General features: G+C 40.8%; 1 protein-coding gene across 2 annotated transcripts in view; it reads right to left on the bottom strand.

Moving 5' to 3' along the window:
- LOC149452429 (trinucleotide repeat-containing gene 6C protein-like) overlaps positions 1-18,253 on the bottom strand; it is a 179,613-nt gene that overhangs the window by 39,421 nt on the left and 121,939 nt on the right. The window lies entirely within an intron of this gene.

Here is an 18,253-nt window from a genome sequence, read left to right as displayed (position 1 = left end):
ATACAATAAACTAACTAGGTGGTAGTTACCTTAGGTCAATAGTTGTAGAGAATAAATGCACTAAGAGATCCCTCTAGTGGCTAACGCTGGCCATACATTATACAATTTACTTGAACAATTTTCCTTCAGATTTACCAAAACCATATAATATGAGGTCAAACCTAAACTCTTTCAATTTGTATGCAATCAGGCAGGCCCTTGTACTACATAATTGAAGGTAAATCTAAAAGAAATTGAACAAGAAAATTGTATAATGCATGGCCAGATTTACAGACATCTCTATGTTTTATCACTATAGTTTTGAATGGTAAATGTAAACATTTGAAAGACATAAAAACATTTGTAACAAGTAAACAATATAGTTATTTTAAAAATTCACTATTTTTTCTTAGACTAGGTTCACATTACTGCGGTTGCATTTGCAGACAACCGCAGCAAAAAACACACTGCTAGATAGCAGATGAGGGGGTGGCATTTATTTATTTCAGGTACTTATATAGCGCCATCAATTTACGCATTGTTTTAATATGTAAGCACTGCGTAAATTGATGGCGCTATATAAGTACCAGAATATTGTACATTCACATCAGTCCCTAACCCTCAAGGGGCGTACAATCTAAGGTCCCTAACTCGCATTCATAAATACATATAATGGGGCCAATTTAGGCAAGGTCCAATTTACCTACCAGTATGTCTTTGGAGGATGGGAGGAAACTGGAGTACCCAGAGGAAACCTACGCAGGCACAGGGAGAACATGCAAACTCCAGGCAGGAGGTGCCGTGGCTGGGATTCGAACCAACGACCCTAATACTGCCAGGCGGAAGTGCTAACCATTTAGCCACTGTGCTGCCCATGCATGAATACTTATGGCACCCCATGAACTGAAAAATGCAGAACATTTTCCGGTGTGTGGCACCATGCAGTTTCTGTGTAGCTGTGGTTTTAAAAAAGGGTCAGGGACCTTTTCCCTGCATTTATCGCAGGTACAGCGCAAACACAGCCACAGGAATCCATAGAAGTGTGAACTTAGCCTTAAGGCTGGCATGTACAGAAGATTTTATATAAAAAAAAAAAAACACAATGTATATGTACATACACCTTTTATTTACATAGAAACACACTAAGCACCTTTTTCAATGCAAGCTTTATTGATTTCTATATTAACCAGTTAGCAGCAAAGCTTTTAGGGGTGACAGCACCTCAACCCCATTAACCAATATTTCTATACAAGGAGCCTGGAATTTAACACGCAGGCAGGTTTACTCTAAGAGCAGAAATAATGTCTACAAGAACAAGATTATAGAGCAACCAAAACACATTCTGGATATTTTTAGAATCTCACTGTATTCTGCAATACAACTGCTGCCAGTGTAGTGTAAACTCAGGAAACCACAAAATCACAAACACACAGCATACACAGTCTATGAAAAGGCAACATAACATTCCACCTATTTTTGTCTGCATGCCAACTGAAATATTTCTGCATAACTTCCTCAGCTGACCGGAAGTGAGAGTAAATTTCCCCAATAGAGACATAATAGAAAAAAAAAAAAAAAAAAAAAAACTGACATAGGCTCTAACCCTACCATACTCTACCTGAAAAACTCTATTCTGTTAGGCTATATTCACACCAGTGATTTAGCCCGATGCAAAACGCAGCAGCAGGATTCTTCTGATTTCTGCTATCAGCTACCTGCGGCTGCTGGCCCTGTTAACTATAATGACAGGTTGCTGGCGGCCACAGCTAGCCAGAGCTTACCTGCGGTGATCACAGCCTGAAGGGCTGTGTGTGTGTTCAGCAGCAATCACCACATGTTATAGTTGGCTGTGTAGAGAGCGGTGAACAGCTGTGGCCGTCTGTGACCAGTCATAGTTACCAGGGCCAGGGCTAACAGCGTCAGCAGGAATGCGCACCAGCCTAAAACGGCTGGTGTGAATGTAGTATTGGACCGAACAGTAAGATTTCTCTTGAGATAGCTTTTTACTTTAACCATCCCATATATATATATATATATATATATATATATATATATATATATATATATATATATATATATATTTAGATTGTAAGCTCTGGTTGACCCTCCTTTGGCAGCAATAACCTCAACCAAACGTTTCCTGTAGTTGCAGATCAGACCTGCACAACGATCTGGAGTAATTTTGGACCACTCCTCTTCACAAAACTGTTTCAGTGTAGCAATATTCTTGGGATGTCTGGTGTGAATCGCTCTCTTAAGGTCATGCCACAGCATTTCAATCGGGTTGAGGTCAGGACTCTGACTGGGCCACTCCAGAAGGCGTATTCTGTGCTGTTGCAGCCATTGTTTTGTTGAATTATTTGTATGCTTTGGGTCATTGTCCTGTTGCATCACCCATCCTCTGCGGAGCTTCAGTTGGCGGACAGATGGTCGTTCGTTTTCCTGCAAAATGTCTTGATAAACTCTGGAATTCATTTTCCCATCAATGACAACAATCCGTCCAGGCCCTGAGGCAGCAGAGCAGCCCCAAACCATGACGCTCCCTCCGCCATGTTTTACAGTGGGGATGAGGTTTTGATGTTGGTGTGCTGGGCCTTTTTTTCTCCACACATAGTGTTGTGTGTTCTTCCCAAACAACTCAATCTTGGTTTCATCTGTCCACAGTATATTTTGCCAGTAGTGCTGTGGAACATCCAGGTGCTCTTTTGCAAACTTCAAACGTGCTGCAATATTCTTTTTGGACAGCAATGGCTTCCTCCGTGGTGTCCTCCCATGTACTCCATTCTTGTTTAATGTTTTCCTTATTGTAGATGTGTCAACAAAAATGTTAGCATGTGCCAGAGATTTCTGTAGGTCTTTAGCGGACACTCTAGGATTCTTCTTTACCTCATGCAGCATTCTGCGCTGTGCTCTTGCAGTCATTTTTACAGGACGACCACGCCTAGGGAGAGTAGCAACAGTGCTAAACTTTCTCCATTCTCCATTTGTAGACAGTCTGTCTTACCGTGGACACATGAACATCAAGGCTTTTGGAGATACTTTTGTAACCTTTTCCAGCTTCATGCAAGTCAACAATTCTTGATCGTAGGTCTTCTGAGAGCTCTTTTCTGCGAGGCATGGTTCACATCAGACAGTGATTCTTGAAACCAGTAAACCCAAAACAGGTGTGTGTTTTTTAAGGGCAGGACAGCTGTCAGCAACACATCCAATATCATCACACTGATTGGAGTCAAGGTTGGCTCACTCCTGGCTCCAATTAGCTCTGGGAGAAGTCATTAAGCTAGGGCCTCACATACTTTTTCCTCCCTGTACTGTGAATGTTTACATGTGATGTGCAATTAAACCATGGCAACATCTACTGTTTGTGTAGTATTATGTTCAGCAGACTGTGTTCTTCTATTGTTGTGACTTAGATGACGTTCAGAGCACATTTTATGCCCAATTCATGCAAAATTCCACGTAATCCCGAGGGGTTCACATACTTTTTCTTGCAACTGTATATATTTATTATCTCATATCAGTCCCTGCCCCCAAGGAGCTTAAAATCTAGGGTCCCTAACTCACATTCATACATACTAGGGACAATGTACCTACCAGCATGTCTTGGAGTGTGAGTGTCATGTAGTGTGGAAGGAATCCCACCCAGGCACAGGGAGAACATGCCAACACCAGGCAGGTAGTGCCACGGTTGGGATTCGAACCAGTGACCCTAGTGCTGCTAGATGGAAGTGCTAACCACTTCAACTTATTTATTTTGGAATGATAACTGAAGTAATACATCATATAGTTTATTGACCAAAAACCTACAGCTATACTCAAGCAGCACGATCTCCTACACCATTCTACAATGCTACATTGTGTACCTGAGAATGTTATGTTAGGATACATAAATCATTTTTTGTACTGTGCCTTCCACTTTTCCACTCTGGATGCTGAGCTAAAAAATACATAAGACAAAACCTAAATAAGCAAAAAAAATAAATAAATAAATGGAGAAATGGTTCTCTCTGATCCACAGACAATCTCACTAAGGAGGAAGGTCTTTGGTCACTGCTGTCAATGTAAGGGCCTTCTGCCAAACACCACACAGATATCCAAGTTCAAATGAAAGTCTTCAGATCGCAATAGGCAGCAAAAGATATAGACATCAGACAAACAAGACCCATCTGTCAGTGTTTGCAAAGTGACAGCCTCTCTAACCCTCTGCAGTGCTTCAGCATTTGTAGGCTTGCATGACAGCACATGTTCGTCAGATGGTCTCTATGGAAACCGCGGAGCCACCGCTCACAAATCTTTCCACAGGAGAAAAGCTAAATGAACTTATTGCGATGCACCAATGAGAAATGACTGCACAAAGGTAATTTTCCCCATGTCAAATGCCTAACAGCCTGACATCTATAAATTGCATTAACACTAAAATCTACTCCTAGTAAATCAGACTTCCTTAGAAACACAGCTAATGGAAATAAAAATGTTATTAATAAATGTTAAATATTCTAATTTCTTCCCTTATTTGTAACCCAATACAACCGACACATGACACCAGTGATACTGGGACTCAAAAGACTCAAGTAAAAATGTTCTGTTGCATTCTGCAATTAGATTCTACTTTTTATGCCCTTGAAACATTAAAGGATAAGTTCACCTTAGGGAACATGTTACATGTTGCACTCGTTTTTAGGTTGGAACATGTGACAGGTTCCCCCTCCTGCAGATCTCCCCCCCTCCAATCTCAGCTGTGACAGTGGGCTGGGGATCTTATTCCTGCACCCAATGTCAGGGGATTTCCATCCCCCTAGAGCAGAAAGAAACTTCTCCTACAAGCTTTAGCTAGTGCTGGGCTGGACATAGATAGAAGCCACAAGACTGCTCTAACTTCTGATGAGAAAAGGTATCTAGCAGTTTATATTTACTAAAATAATTGTATTTCCATGTTCTGTGCATTGTGGGAGACCAGATATAGTGGATGCAAAGTCCTGGGTTTAGTAACACTTTAACTGTAACAAAATTATTAACGTTAGTTTAATTATTACAAAATAATTGAAGCTTATTTAAGTATTACACATTTTTAGTGTGATATTTGTTCCTGCTTGGTTGAAATAAGTTTATGGATTTTTGGCTCAAATGAAATTACTGCAAGACGGAGAGCCGTTTTTATTTCAAGCCAAGACCGCTACCGACAATAGTGAACAGTTGCCTCACAAAACTTAGGGCTACCCTGAAGTCACGCTGCGCCTCTCTCGTTTCCCCCTCTCTAGTACAATTTGTGAATTTAGTGCAATATAAAAAGGTGAAAATTGTTAGAGTATAAGATTATTTTTTTTATTAATAAAACATAAAAAATGCAAATAATGTCCAGATTTTTCTGCGGACCACCAAAATCTTCTCGCAGACCACCAGTGGTCCACAGACCATTGGTTGGTGAACGCTGCTTTGAGACATGCTATCATTTTCGTTTTTTCTTTGTACAATATTAAGGTGTTCCATCATGGTCAAGTCGTTAAGAACCCCTTTTGGCATGAATGTTTGAGCTGTGACAACCCCAAGGGGAACCACTTTGAATATATTCTCTGCCACTTCAGCACACACGCTTAAATATGTTGTTCTTTGTTCTCTTTCTCTACTTGCACTTCCTTCTGTATTAGGTTGAGGTTCAACAATGAGGTTAAACCACAAGCTAGTTGTCCAAGACATTAAAAGCACCCACCACTTACCTTGATATCCTTGACAGTTGTGCAATGTCTAATAATTATGAAAGCCCATTTTAGGATTTATATTTTAGTTGAAAAATAGAGAAAAAATCTTAGCATATTGGGAAACAGATTTTTAAAGTAAGCTTATATTTGATTGTCAAATATAAATATTGATTTTACAATTCTGATGTTCTAAAAATGAAAGTATATGCTGTGACCATATAGCTCCCTTGTCTACTCTGTCCAGAAAAGTGTTTAAGCTTTAGAAATACTTAAATGGTTCTGCAATAGGCAGAACTAATCACTTGGCTTCATTGGTACTCCATTTCTAGTGTGAAATGGATCCATAAAATGCAAACCTTGCGAATTCTGCATGTCTGCAGGCCATCTCTTTCCATAACTCTCTAAATTCCCTCCATGCTTTGCAGCTTCTCCTCTCCTGTTTACTTTCAATTTCCAAGGACAACATATCCCATGGTACCTTGCTGCCTGCATGCAGTGATTCCTGTGCAGGCCACCCCTTTAAACTCCTCCTCTCAGCACCTCTGTAGTTCAGAAGGCAGGCTCTGATTTGTGTGGCACAGCAGGATCCAATAGTGATTCTAGGTTTCTCCAGCTGGTGGCTCCACAAAAAAATATTGGTTTCCAGCAAACTGGAGAGATAGTGAATGGGTCAATTGCAGACATTCATAGTGAAAATGTATTTGATTTGAATCAGAGTAGTGTTAAAAGAAAAGTATAGACAAAATAGCTTTGTAGGCAACAGGAGTGCAGAACAAACTTGCACTCCTGTGACCCGTTTTCAGCAGACAGTGGGCTAAGGTCCACATCAGGATCCACCCAGAAGCCTGGACCGGCACCTGGCTCAGCCTCTCAGCAACATGCTGACATCCTGAGCCAGCCACTCCCACCCCAAAATTAAAAAGACAATGTGCCCTGGGCAGCTGCCCTTCCTGCTACATTCCCCCCCTTCCCCTTTCCTATCTCAGTCATGTCACAGGTGTCAATTCTTAAATGGCATCTCTCTGGCTTCCACTAGCAGACCGCATCAAGTCATAGCAATTCTTCATTGCATTTCTCTTTCTCTTGTTCCATGTCACAACAGGATTTTTTGTTACTCACCGTAAAATCTCTCTCCGAGTTCTTTCATGGACACAGTTCTTCTAAATCTTGACCACGGGGTTATATCGCCACTACAGCAGTAGGACACTAGGCAGAAAAGAACACAGCACCGCCTATGGGCAATCATAGCTGGTATAAAAGCCCCTATCTGGTATAGGCAACCAGTTTGTAGCAAGCAGTGTTAGAAGCATAAGCTCCAATAGAGGGGTGGGTGCTGTGTCCATCAATGAACTCAGAGAAAGGGATATTACTGTAACAAAAAATCCTGTTTTCTCTTACATTCACTGACGGACACAGCTTTTCTAAATCTTGACCGTAGGGATATCCCAAAGCAGTGCCTCAACGAGGAGTGGGAAAACCAAAAAAACAATTGCAGCAACCATGTAATTGTCCCAACAAACCAAATAACCTATAAGGCCTGGTTCACACCAATGCAGTTTGCATTTTGTCCATTTTGCAGGGCTTTTTGTAGTGTGCTTTTTCAAGCATGTTTTTTGCGGGTTTTTTTTTGTTTTTTGGGCCAACTTGTTGCTGTGCAGATTAAATATGCAAAACCTGTCAAAAACGAACTACATGCATTTTCTGCAGTATCTCCATTAAAGTCTATTGAACCAAAAACTCAACATTTAGTGTATAAAAAAAAAAATCCATGACCCTTTTCAAAAACACAGCAGCTCAAAAAAGCATAGTTGTGAACGCATCCCATAGGAAACCACATTTGACTGTAATGCGTTTCTGCAAAAAACACTAAAAATGCATTGGTGTGAACCAGGCCTAAAGGACTGAACAAGGATCTGTAAACAACCTGCAAGACGTTGTGGCCAACACAACAACCTGTAAAATAATTTTAAAATATTATAAAAATGGGCATAGACGGCCATGCAGCCATCCCACAAACCTGAGACACAGATACTGTATGCCAGAAGGCTCAGGATGCACCAAGCACCTTAGCGCAGCATGTCGTAACAGGGAAGGGAGGAATAACCCCTTAAAGGAGTACTCCCAAAGCAGCGTCTGCCTGATCTAGCAGAAAACAGCAGCAGAGGACGTTGCCAGGCCCTAAAATACCAGACATCTGTAAGAGAGACCGCAGTGGACAGGCATACCCACACCATGCAACCTCCTGAGAATGCGATGGCTGTGGATGTAGAAGGCAGGACAAGGTCCTCCGGTATGTGAAAAACTGACGCCACCTCCAGCAGAGGCGAGAAATGCAGACGGAGCACCACCTATCCTTGTGTAGGACTAAAAGGAACACCTGCCAGGTAAGCCCACCATCAAAGACACCTGCCGTGCAAGAAAAAGCAGTAGAATATCTAAAACACTCTCCAAAGGAAGACTTTAGGAAAACGAAAGCAAAAAATGCAAGTCCCATGGTGGAAACAGGGAGCGCACGGGGGACTCCCCTCGAAAAAGGGTGTGAAGAAAAAGAGCATGGCCAAGAAAAAACTGAAAAAAAAAAAAGACGGAAGTTTGAACAGCACAGCAAGCAGGGCAACAGTTCATTCCATGCCCTGTCGAGCAAGGCCAACACCTGAGCCCCCAAAAGAGATGGGAATGGACACACAGTGCCTGCGCCAGGTAATAGAAGCCTTCCAGGTGAGATGATAGACCCTCAAGAGGCAGACTTGCAAGCCTTGAACACCAGAACCAACAATATCCTGTCCCTCTAAATCTGGCTGAAGACAGCCATGCCATCAAAGTCAGAGACAATAACACAGGTTGGTAGACCGTACCCTTGGACAATAAGTCTTCCTGAAGAAGCAATCGCCAAGGAACGTCTATGGCCATCTGCACCACAACAGTGCACCACAACAGTGTACCACAGACCAGTCCTGAGCAACCAGCATGACCAGAATCCCTTTGGCCTCTATCCTGAGATCCCACACAGTAGGTGGAGGATCAGTGTGAGAGGAGGAAAGGCGTAACGAGATGATACTGGTCCCCCCGATGTCACCAACATATGTGCTGCATCCGCTAGGAGGTCCCACACTCACACCACAGCACCTGCCCCTTGAGGCAGTAGAACCACGACTGGGGTTCCTCAGCGTCAGCAGATCCAAAGAACCAAGTCCGGGTGCAGGGACCAACATCAGATGAGATAATTCACCTGCAAGTACTTGACATCGGGAATGTGCATGGCACAGAGAGTCAGAATGCAGCATTCCTCCCACCACAAAGAAAAGCAAAATCTCCAGTGCCGCAGCAACACTGTTCGTGCAACCCTGGTGGATGACATAGGCCACTGCAGAGGCATCGTCCAAGGCATTCCGGCCATTGCTCCAGAGACAACCAACCACTTGCAGTGCCAGGACATTGATGGGAATGCGAGCCTCCTCTGATGTCCAACAGCCTATGCTGATCCTGAAGCAGGGCTCCTCCCCAACTGGATAGGCCAGCATGTTAGAGGACTGAAACCACCATAACAAAAAGGGACCCCTCGTCAATTGTTCCAGATTAATCTGGTTAAGTCAAGTCTGTAGATTTGACCCATTTGGACAGAATCATTCTCAGCAGAACTCTTGTATGGAAAATGTGTAGACGTGAGCACCTCGGAGGACACCATAAGACCCACAGCCTGCAGGGAAGACTGCTTGCTGTACAGCAGTTGAACCACAATCCGACACTTCCACAGTTTATCCACCAGAACATACCATCGGGATACCATCTATATGCATATTTGAATTATGCATCTGGTGAGTGCATGATTCAATTACTCTGATCACCGGAAGACGCACGTTTTTCAGTCACCATTTATTGTTTAAAGGACTATTATTGCTTTTTTGCACAGTTTTTGGCACTTTGTTATCACTTTACATATATATGGTTTATAATTATACTGTACTTTAGCGCTGCGCCCTTCCTTTTTTATATCCACCAGAACACTCTGGCCTACACAGTCAAGAAACAGGCCCAGATACCACAGTCTCCTTGTCAGGGGACAACTACTTGGGGGTCAGGACCCATCTAAAGTCTTGCAGGGAGTGTACCTTGATCATCACATTGACTGTCAGTGCCAACTAGGAGGCTGCATGCAGGATCATGGCTTTCACATAACCAGCACAACATTCCCATTGTCTCAAAAATGCAAGACCTGGAGCCAGCACCATGGAGAACACATGGGGAGGAAAAAAAAAAAAAAAGCTATGGAACCACAGGTCCCAGCAGGGAACTACGTCCTTACTCCTCAACACTAGGCAGAAAAAAAATGGATGCTTATAGCAGAGCGAGGGTTTAATACCATCTAAGACTTTCCATGGAAGATGCTGTGTTCTTTCCTGCCTAGTGTCTACTCCTGTAGGTAGCAATATACCCTATGGTCAAGATTTAGAAAAGCTGTATGTGTCAATGAACAGAAGATAAATTACCATTACCATCAGCACTTTCTGCCCAGACAGCTTCCCAGCTCCTCCTGTTTTCAGCACACAGCGCAATACCTAGCGCCGACAATGTCCATTTACTCTGCCACCAACATTTTCACTGTATACATACTGTATGTACAGCATTGAATATATACATTTTACACACACACCAGAAATATTAAAACAGTCAATATAGCCCCAGGCTAATGCTTAGGTTAAACATGACCTGTTTAAAATTTTAGTATAGTAGCAACAAGGCTGAGACAGACAGACAGACAGACACAGACACACACACCTTACAAATGCAAGAGCCTCTACTGCTCAGTGAAGACCTCAAATGAGTGACAAATCAAATCGCATTCATTCAAACCCAAGATGAAAAAAACTGTGATGCAGTCATCAATTCGATGTTTTGATTACAATAACAGAGCACAATGTGCCTATTTGAGATAGGTTTGAGTATTTGTGATTTGCCATTATTTAAATATGATTTTAGCAATGTGGCCAATTGGGTATTCAAATTGGTCAGTCCAATGGAGATCTGTAATTGTAAATATGGAAAAGCTTGGGTGTGTTCAGATTCTAGTCTAGTCCCACCTATCCCACCAGGAAGCTGTCACTGAACAAAGCCAATCAAAAGCAGAGGAGGTATTCCTAACCCTGCAGCTGCATGTGTACATGCCCTTTGTATACGCGCAGCTGTAGGCTGGAGAATACCTAGGATGCCTATTGTTATTATTATACAGGATTTATATAGCGCCAACAGTTTACGCAGCGCTTTACAATATAAGGGAGACAGTACAATTACAATATGATTGGCTTTGTGCAGTGACAGCTTTCTGGAAGGATAGTTCAGGTGGGATTGGATAGGATCTGTACATGCCTGAGCTCACCCCCAATTGTAAAGAAAGTAAGAACACCTGCTTGTAAAGCGCTAAGCAAACAACCATATTATGAACCACGAGCATATACAGGGTATCATAAAGACTACTAGAAAAAGTGTACGAGTCCGTGACTGCATTACTAAAGGAAGGCAAAGCCAGGCAACTAGGTGTTTCTTTTTGAAAAAGGAGTCCTTCAATGTGTCTAATGATGGGTGTCATTAAAAAAATGTCTAGTCTGCCAAAGCTGATCCCTTCTTCTAAAAAAGCTAGTTGCTTTGCTGTCATAATGGTTCTTTGGTCTCAATACTTTGAGTAATTGACTTAGAACAAGGATTTCTGCCTTTTTATTTAGACACGTGTTTGCTGCAAGCCTGTCCATTATCAATATATTAGAAGTATTGAAAACCAGAACTACAGAAGGAGTCCCATACCAAACAGTAAATAATATCACAGCTTATAACACTGGCACTATTGGTGACTGACTGATCCAGTTATTTCTTACCCATTCAGATTAATAGAGGATAGAGCCCTCGCTTTGTGTCCATTCAAGTTCTGACTACATTCTAAGCCCTGATGAAGGTGGGAGTGTTTTGGTCCATGAAACATGTTGGTTGTTTTAGAAATGAACCATTAAAAGCCATTTGGACTCCTTTCTACTTGGTCTGGTGTACTTGTGATTTTGTTTTAAGTGACCTTTTGGGTACCCACTGGTAGGTTGCCCTGTTTTCTGCAAGCTGCCAAACCAGAGCCAGTGAAATCTCCGAGTGCTTAATTTCCTTTCATTGCTCTCTACAAATAAGCATCTCAGGGACTCTTGGATGTGTTGTTATTTCAGAAGAGTTGAAGGCAGCCAACTAAACATTGCATGTAACCTCTATCAGGAGTGTCTGGAAGTGCTGGAGCAACTTCACATACTACTACATAATACTTACAGGCAGGGGCAGACTGACAACTCATGACCCCTACTGACCCCTGGCCCTCGGTCAGTGCCCGAGTTTCCAAATGGTCAGTCCGCCCCTGCTTACAGGTCACAGCAACTGACCTTATATAGGGCGTGCTCATGTATTCTGAATGTTGATAAAAGCAGGGAGCCCTACACCAGGACTATTGGTAAGGGAAAAAAAGGGAATTATATGATCATAGATAACTACTAGAAAAACAAACATTCCTTCTGCAGTGCACTGTGATCTATCATCCACAGGCAGTGCAAGAGACAGAAACAAACCCATGCCTTTCCTCCCCCTCCACAGCAGTGATCGACAGGAATTTCAGTTTTGTAAGACACTCCCTATGGGTTTACTTCTAAACAGGGATACAAGACACTGCAACATTTCTAATTGAGAACAGAGTTTACCCGCTGATTATAATGAACCAGACTTTCCCATTCAGAATCTGTCTGCACAGGATATGGTCAAACAGCTATTTCTTTGGGCCAATAAAAAGAACCTGCAGCAAAGTTTGGTAAAATCCTTGTAATGTATATTGATTTCCAGAGGGGACTGGTTTTTTTCCCTCAACAAAGGTAGAGTTACCCTTTAAATGAAATCTTGAGACCCTTGTCCTGAAAATGCCCTATCTCAAAATTCCTAGAACCAGCCCCATCCTTCATAAATTCTGATATGATAAAGCTAACTTTAATAAGAAGTATCTAACTGAATGTATCAATACATCACAGTAAACCTGGTGCTAAACAAGACCAGGCTATCACATACAGGAGGTGGATTAGACACATAGCATCTCCCAAGTTATACAGACAATATTTTTTTTAAAGTTGAACTTGGCCTTTAATTATCACATTGAGCGACCCTGCCTGAACCCAAAGACCAGAAAACTTAAGTACTTTTTTTTTTTTTTATTCTTAAAGTGTTACCAACCCCATGACCCTGCATTCACTGTACCTGGTCTTCCACAGTGCACAGAACGTGAAAATGCAATTAGTTTAGTAAAATCCCACTGGATCCTTTGCTTCCACAGGTCTCCCCATGTACCCTCAGGAACAATCCTTTAAGTCCCTACTCCAATGGACATGTGCTCAAAAAGATAAGGAACTCCTCATAGTGTAGTAACGCTTTATTAACATAAAAATGTATAAAAAAAATGCCACTCACATAGATACAAGGTTCACAGAACAAAAAGCATTTGTTTTTTGTTTGTATATCAATTATCATTGCTTATACAAGCCAAACTTTGTCACTCACTTCCTATCCTTGAAGCCACGTGACTCGTGGCGTAACGCGTAGGACGGAAGCTTGTGACTCCTTTTTTAGTGTGTGCAGGAGCCGCAATCTGTGTTCACCCTGCTTTTCCCTTAAATGCTTGTAATATGTTCAGTGAACCTTGTAACTACAGTATGCGAGTGGCATTTTTTTATACATTTTTATGGGAATAAAGCCTTACTACACTATAAAAGAACAGTGTCAAACTGGCGGCCCTCCAGCTGTTGCCAAACTACAAGTCCCATCATGCCTCTGCTAAGGAGTTCCTTATCTTTGGAGCACCTATCCATCGGAGTGGGGCCCTAAAGGGTTGTTCCTGAGAGTGCCTGGAGAGACCTGTGGAAGCAGAGGATCCAGTGGGATTAATATTGAGCGTATGTTGACCTATATTTTCTATGGATCAGCTGTTAAGGTGAGCGTGCGTCCATGCCTGACAGTGGAGGAGCACGACAGATCTGCACACCTGTTGAAGTCACTAGTGCATTTCTTTTAATGTTTGAACAAAGAGACTGTTATATCACTTTTGGACTTCATTTTCCACTTTAATAAGTGTTACCTATCATTCACCATTTATGTTTTTTTTTTTTATATATATATATTCAATAGAGCTGCCCATTTCTTTTTAATCATGTACTCTTTGTGTACATGTAGCCCAGTTGAACATTTACTTGATTCATCACCTATTTATTCCATTGGGGGGGGGGCTTAATACTGTTTTTGTTGGTTTTCATACTTTGCTTCAGCTCAGCTGGGTGTTTACTGCTATTGTGATCATGTTTTATTTCCGATATACGCTTCACATTTTACTGTTCTTGTTTTTTACACTTTATCTTCAGCTCAGCCAGGGGTTTGCTACTTGATTATGGTTTATTTTTTATATATGTTTCACATATCATTTGGATTTAGTGGCTCAGCTATTTTTTTTCTTTTTTTATTTACTGCTGACGTTATTTGTTTCACAGATTTATTCAATTGCACATTGGGTTTGATGCTCAGGAGGGTATTTATTTAGTGGGTCACTAGGGGGCAGCGCAGCACTATTCTTGGGGAATTTTATTGATGTGGGAGCACAATTAGGTGCTTGCAGCAGCTTATCATTTACATTTGGCAGCCTATGAGTATTATATCCTTATTTTTGTAAATCCAATTTATTTTGCTGTTGCCATGGTCTATTTTATATATTATCCTTTTATTATTTTCTATAAATATTTATTTTTCTTAGATTTTTTTTTTATCAAAATAATCATTTTTAAATCACTAAGCATCTCTAATTCACCAAACTAGAACTTAAATCAGCAAAAGGGGCATTATTTATAATTGACATCATGTGTCCCTTTTGCTGCTGTCTTCACTTTTAGTAGAAATCCACCACATCCGCCAATTACCCCCCAACTTCTGAAATCTTCTAGATTGGCACGGGTTAATTGAGCCATCAAAGCTGTGAGTCACTCATGAAGAGCGCTCTTACACTCAGCTCCTCATTTAAAGAAGGTGTACTACAGCTTCTAAGAAAGAAAAATGCATGATCCATGAATGGAGCAGGTGAACCTTTTAATCACCAGCCATCCTCAATTCATAAATCCCCAACTCCTGCTACACCGAAAGATTATACAAGCGGGTGTGGGAGGAGATGAGAAATCAGAGGAGAGGGATTTCTACTAATAAACAGGAGACAGCTGCACAAGAGAGGACTAATAACATCGATTGCATGTAATGTCCCTTGTGCTGATTTCATTTATTTTTTAGTAAATTGAAAACCTGAGCACTCAGGCTTTTTACTGTAGAAGAGGCATGTAATGTCTTTTGTGCAATAAAATCAAACTTACCTGCCTTCTCATCTTTGGGAAAATGTGCACTGAGCTGCACATGCACAGCTCAGTTTACATTCTGGCACAGTGCCTGTGTGCTGGTGTGACTACACTCCTGCACATGCATGGAACGGCGTCATCCCGTGCCAGCCAATCAAGATGGCTGAAGAAACCTGTGCTGTGGCATTAGAGCAAACAAAAAAGTTGAATATTGCTGAGTTTAGTTCTGCTCTTTGAAGAGCGCTACTGGATTTTAACTTCTGTTATACCCCTGTCTGGCATTTAAGTGTGCATTATAGAGGTTTCTTAGAGGTCACAATAGCTAAGCCGATACTATGAACAGTGCATGTTCCATTAAAGAACACATTGCAGCTGCAAGTGTGTGTAAGGGTTACTGCGGAGTTAACTGACCCCAGTGACCCAATGTCACTTTCAAATCTGCTAGCACTTGAAACTATTGTTATGCAATATGGAAAATTTCTATGCAGGTTGAGGCCGAGTGCGCCAATGTTATATTGTGGTGACAGTGGCAGGTTAGAGAGACTGATGTCACATACTGTTGGCAGAGGCTGTGATCTGATAAAGGGTCTGAAAAGCAATTAGAATGAAAGTCACATACTAGGCTAACCCACAAAATTACCAGACCATTGAGGTACAGTTAAGACATTTGAAAGCTACACTGAAGAATTAACCAAATGCTTCAGTCTGAAGGCTTTACTTAAAAAAAAAAGAAATACAATATAGATGGTGTATTAAATATCTTGATTAAAAAGAAAAAAAAAAAAAAATCACAGTAAAAATATAATTGGTGTTTTCCAGAGGAGAGCTGAAAAGGTGGTTGAAGGTGGGGTTATATGGGGCTGGCTTAATGGTTTTTTGTTTTGCCAGTCAGTCAGTCTTGTGTCCCTCACTAGATGATAAAGAAATACTTGTTTTTAGCTTCTGAAATCTGAACTTTCAATTTGTGGTAACTTACAGCATCAGCTGTCCTCTATTAAACACAGAAAGAATTCAGAACTCTCAAAGCGGACAAGAGAAACTTGAGTCGCAATCCTGCCATATGCTATTATTTGGTTGATCCAATCCATTTTAGAACAAGTATATGCTCCATAGGAGTGGGTGTAATTGTCAGAATATTACTGGAAATCATAGGTTGCATGTAGTGTAGAGTGCATGATTGGCCATAGTCACTCTACTAGGATTGTTTCCAGGGTAAGCTCTAGAGAGTGCACATGCGTCTGGGCATGTTTCTCGGATGCAGGTGAACTAACTGATGGTCTCACTAGTCATTTCCTAAAGAGACGAACAGACACCACTACTAAATCAGCAAAATATACATTATCATAAATTATACAAAATTATACTTTATTAAAAAAAAAATAAATACATTAACCAGTTGTTGGAAAAATCACTCAGACACTAAAGTAACAGCCCTGAAGACAGATGTAATGTTACAGAATTATGTTTTCTGAAATAAGCAACGCATAGCAAAATGAACAATGAACACTTTAAAAAAAATTGACTTTATATACCTCTGCATCTCAAGTTTAACCCCTTAGTGACTGAGGGTAAATTAAATGTTAATGTCTGAACAGAATTTTGCAATTTTGACATGTTAGTAAAACTGTACATATCATTGCAACTACTTTGTGCATCCAGGTGGATTATATTTGTGTTTTTCAGGACAAATTGGACTTTTTTGGTGGTAAATGGTTACATATCTCCCGACTTTTTTTAATTTTTTTTAATCAAAGAAAAACTGACCCAAAAAAGTTAAATTTTTTTTTTTAAATTTAGCTATATATTTCTTGCAAATATTATAACCTACCACCAAAGACAAACCCAAAATAAATTATCCAGCTGACAATCGCAGTGATTCCACATGTGTACGTTAGTAGTTGTTTATACCTGTAGAACAGCCCAGAAACAATGGTGCACATCTTGTTTTTTTTTTTTTTTTTTTAATTCTACCGAAAACACACTGGGGTTGATTTAATAAAACTGGAGCGTGCAAAATCAGGTGCAGCTCTGCATAGAAACCAATCAGCTTCCAGGTTTTTAGTCAAAGCCTAACTGAACAAGCTGAAGTTGGAAGCTGATTGGCTACCATACACAGCTGAACCAGACTTTTCACACTCCAGTTTTAGTAAATAAACCCCACGGACACTAATACTAATATAAAAAAATGCCCTTTTTTTATAAAAAAAAAAAATCCTGCCCAAAATATACTTAGCATGATCTTTGACCCCAACCCTTGACCCAAACACTAACCCAGATCAAACCTTGATCTAGCCATTTTCTTCTTTTTATTTTGTCTGTTTATTTTTGCACACACTTTAGTTTATTTACCTTTCTCCCTGCAAGGAGAGAGGGAGATACAAAGTATCTCTCCTTCCATTCAGAGAGAAAGAAAATGCAGGGGCAGGCTACACAGTGACTGTACAGTGATAGCTAATCAGAGGCTATCACAGCTATCAGGTGACTTGGAATCGGGAGTTCTGAGTCCCAATCATTAATACGGGAGCCGGGACTCCTGGAGAGAGCCTGGTCTCTGTGCTGGGAGCACACTGTGAGAACTGAGCAGAGAGCTCCCACAACAAAGACAGATACGCATATATGCGACCCCATGAATAAAGGCAAATTCACCAAAATGATAACGGTTAACACAGCATACATAGCAGAGCAGTGAGGGATTAAAATACATGCTTCCTATAATACAGCGGTGACAAGGCAATCTAATAAAAACTCTTCTGCTTGTCCCTTTGAAATGCAGAACTAAAACTGTTTTAAAGACATTAAAAAGGGCAAACAATAAAATCAAATTCCTCATGTATTATGACTATTTTGGATATTACTTATGCCTATTTAATGCAAGCGTATATGACCATTAGAAATAATTCAATTAAAAAAACACTAAGGCTCCATGCACACTAGCATTTATTTTTTTTAAGATCCTAGACGCTAAATAGTGTTATCCAATGTGTCCATTCACACCATTTTTTGCTAGTAGCGTTTTTCAAGCTTCAGCCTTTAGGAGCAGAAAAAAAATTGTTTTTCTTGGGGTTTTGGGAGTGTTTTTCTGCCAGAAATAAAAACCCCGCAAAAATGCTAATGGATTTTTTATAGCTTTTTTTTGTTTTCTATATGTACTGTAAAAACGCTATTAAAATGCTAACGCTAACAAACGCC

This window comes from Staurois parvus, unplaced genomic scaffold (genome assembly GCF_062004578.1).
Source record: "Staurois parvus isolate SC_StPar_1 unplaced genomic scaffold, SC_StPar_1.0 ptg000473l, whole genome shotgun sequence".
Classification (NCBI taxonomy): Eukaryota; Metazoa; Chordata; class Amphibia; order Anura; family Ranidae; genus Staurois; species Staurois parvus.
The sequence above is the reverse complement of the archived record's forward strand: the minus strand, read 5'-3'. Positions and strand labels throughout refer to the sequence as shown.